We start from the raw sequence: 4076 nt of genomic DNA on the forward strand, positions 1-4076 counted from the left end.
CCAACTGCAAACTACCACGCATTTTTACCAAGACCTTGCTTGTCACAATGAGCGAATATTCTTTGACAGGTGTATCGACACACCTTTATTCTGTCCCCCCAGCGAGAGTTCACGACAGACAATCATCCCTCTCGAGACATGGAGATCAGCTACCGATTATGTTTCCCCAGCGAGAGTTTACGGACAGGCAATCGTCCTTCTCGAGACATGGAGATCAACATCGACCCCAAGCTCTTCCGAAGTTTGTTTGAAGCCGACCCAAGTAGATTTCTCCCAGCATTTCCTGACAACGTCCTGCTGCCTTTTCCCAATATCGCGTTTTGTTTCCCCTGGAGTTTCAAGGAATTTCAGGTATGGTCTCTTCTTATGGCTGGCGAGCCTTCTTACGTAGTCTAATGGACATTAAACGACCCTCCCCGATAATCGACAGACTCTAAAATGTTCCCGACGACAGATCCTTGGCTCAGACCCCTTCAGCCGCCTCGCGTCGCCATAGTCGTCAGGTTGTAATCTTCGATTGACCTGATGGCTATACTTTGACTTTCGCCTTGTCCAAGCCTTAGTCAAAGTGGGGGCTCTGTAGATACCTCATTTCTGCACCTCCCGCAAACCACCCGGTGATAATTGGGCCGCATGTTTGGTATACGGAACGATTTGCGATAGTTCGTAAGTTTATCGCCAAGTGATCGCTCAAACACTTCTGTCTACCTCATAATCGTCATCTTCGCGCCGATACGGTCGTTTTGGCAGTAATTAGAGTACATTTGTAGTCCGGACCAAAAATCGTCTTCATTTTATAATAACCGTTTAAAATGCCGAGTCAGAATGTTCTGGAATGTTCCGGATATTTCTATTCCATATTTTCCAATCTTTTGATCTTTAGTAAAATATCTCTCGTAATATTCACACAAAATATTAAGGAAACGAGATTAATCCACTTTTCCACAATAAAAACACGGAAATCTTTCTTCCGCAGGAGGAAACCACTGAGGAAAGGACGCAGCAAGTGCTGCGCCTCTTCCAAGGGACGCAGTGCCTGCTGCGCCTCTTCCTCAGTCTTTTTCTGCGTATTTTTCGTATCTTTTTTAGATTCACTTCCAAAGTTTCTTCGAAAACCCTACTTCCTCCGTGTGATTAGTATAAATAGAGACCTTCGGTCTCTCGTATTTCTCACGCGAGTGTCCGCCCTTCTCTTCTCCCTTTGCATTCTAGACCACGTTCTTACTTTTTGGCGCCTACGTGCTTGAACATTCGACCACGTAAGCTCGGATCTTTCTGAGTACCAGCCTCGTTTTGCATGACCGACCAATTTGACCAACTCCACCATAATCACCTTTATCAACTTTGTTTCTTTCCTCCTAGAGGGCACTTTCGTCGTACATTCGAGTCGAGCATCACTAAACGTTAACTTAGTTCATCTCGTTTCGTCAAACATGTAAATCTGAGGGTGTAAATCCTTCTTTTATTTATTGTTGTTTATTTTTGTAATCATAATTGTAAGATTTATGTCGAAAATACGCTTAAAACCTATTTGCAAAACCAAGTTTTAAAAGCCTTTTTACGAATTATCAGGAGACAGATGTCGAGAAAGTACGCAACAACTGCTACGCCTCTTCGTGAGGCTGCCGCAGTTCCTTCTTCCTTTCTTCTTCCTTCGTCTTTTGTTAATCCGATTGTTTTTGTTTCGCTTTCAATTGTTCTTTGTTCATTTGCACGATAATTTCTAGTATGATAATTTTAACATGTAAATTAATGATGAAGTTGTTGGAGATTTTGATAATAATACAGTAGATGTAGCTGGATTTACCAACTGATCATTAGTGTTACAACCTGATTTTCTTATTTGAATGGAAATATTTCTTCTTGAACACCACATCTCTGTTAACAAAGACTTTGTGGGTGGCTAAATCATATAGCCTATAACCTTTTTGTTGATGTGGGTATCCCAAAAAAATGCATTTTCTTGCTCTTGTGCCCAGCTTATCAATGTAAGTTGGTGGCATTGTGGCATAACAACAACATCCAAATACTCTTAAAGACTCATAAGGTGGTGTTTTACCAAAAATTAGTGTAAAAGGTATTTGCCAATCAATAACAGAACAAGGCATCATGTTTATCAAATGAGTGGCAGTAAGTAAACAGTCTCCCCAGAATTTGATAGGAAGTCCGGCATGAATCCTAAGTGCCCTAGCAGTCTCTAGTAGGTGTTTATGTTTACGTTCCACCCTCCCATTCTGCTGGGGTATCCCAACAACACTGGTCTGATGGACTAAACCCATTTCATTAAACAAATTACCACAGACATGTTACATAAACTCTGAGCCATTGTCAGTTCTAATAGTCTTTATTTTAGCACCAAACTGAGTAATAATATAGGCAAAGAAGTCCTTAACTATTTTGAAAACTTGATCCTTTGTTTTAAACAAAATAGTCCAGGTGTTCCTTGAGAAATCATCAAGTATGGTTAAAAAATGCTTAGCTCGACATAGCATGGGTTTTATATGGACCCCAAACATCCATATGCAACAACTCAAAAACATAAGCAGCTTTAGAACAACTATTTGGAAAAGACAACTGATGATGTTTAGATAGAACACATGTTTCACAATGCTTAGCCTGTCTTACAGAACCATGAAGAACATTTACAAACTTGAGCTTATCAAATTCTATATAGCCTAATCTTCTATGCAACAAATCTACAGAAATTGAAGAAGTACTACTATTTGCAGAATGTGAAGATTGGTGATTACAAGCCAAAGTTGTTGAAACAATGGAAACTACTTTATTGATTAAGTCCTGTGTATTAAAATTTTGAAATCTGTAGAGATCTCCTATCCTTCTGCCAGTAGCAATGACTAGTTTAGTTGAATGATCCTGAAATGAACAATTGGAGGCAGGCAGAAAACACAGCAAACAAGTTGTTGTCATCAATCAATTTACTAACAGAGAGGAGATCCTGTTTAAAATCAGGAATCAATAGGACATTCTTTAATAAAACTTTGGCATTCAATCTAAAATTACCAATCTTAGAAACATGCTTAATACTACCATCAGGAAGACCTATAAGCAAGGGTTTATTTAGGTTTCGAACATTATGCATCAAACGAATATTAAAAGTCATATGATCCGAAACACCAGTGTCAATTATCCAATAATGTAAAAAAAATTATAATGAACAACATTAACAAGTGAAGTAGGAATCATACCTGCAAAATTAGATGAAGACAAAGATAGCACGTTGTCTATAAGCCGTTTGAGAACTTGATCAACAACAGATGTAACCAACCCATCCATCATATTAGGATCAAATGACTGAGAATGACTTGCACCAGAAGACTGAACCAGAGGATGATCATCTTCTAAATCATTGTGCTCAACAATGTTAACAGTATTTGCACTTTTCTTGTACCCATATTTCCCACCGAAACGTTTAGACTTAGGTTTGGCAGTCTTATCTCCAGGAAATCCAACTAATTGAAAACAACTAATAATCTTATGTTCTGGTTTTCCACAATGATCACAACCATTAACCCAAAAACATTCATCTAGGTTATGATTGTTCATCTTACAGTGATTGCAATACTTCTTTTCTTTCTTTTCATGATTATTAGCATCAACATCCTTAAAAGAAGCATAAGCAGTTGTTTCATTCAAGACTTCAACAGATTCAACAACCTGCTTCTGCTTTTCAATCTTCTGTAACAATCCTAAAGCTCTATTAATGGTAGGCAAAGGATCCATTGAGAGAATCTGGGTTCTAATATTGTCAAATCCATTGTTTAATCCCATCAAAAAATGTATCAATTTGGAATTATTCTCTCGAGCAACAATTCTCTTCATAAGAGTACATGAACATAGAACAATCTTACCACAAGAACACTGAGGAATTGGGTCAAGATTGTCTAATGTTTCCCAGTAATTTTTCAGTTTGCTGTAATATTCAACAAGAGATAAATTGGACTGACTTACAACATCAAGATTCTTCTTGAGTTGATAAATTTCTATTACATTTGCCTAGACATATCGTTCCAGTAAATCTCCCCAGAATTCTTTTGCAGACTTCACATACTTGAGAT

Source organism: Silene latifolia, chromosome 9 (genome assembly GCF_048544455.1).
Source record: "Silene latifolia isolate original U9 population chromosome 9, ASM4854445v1, whole genome shotgun sequence".
Classification (NCBI taxonomy): Eukaryota; Viridiplantae; Streptophyta; class Magnoliopsida; order Caryophyllales; family Caryophyllaceae; genus Silene; species Silene latifolia.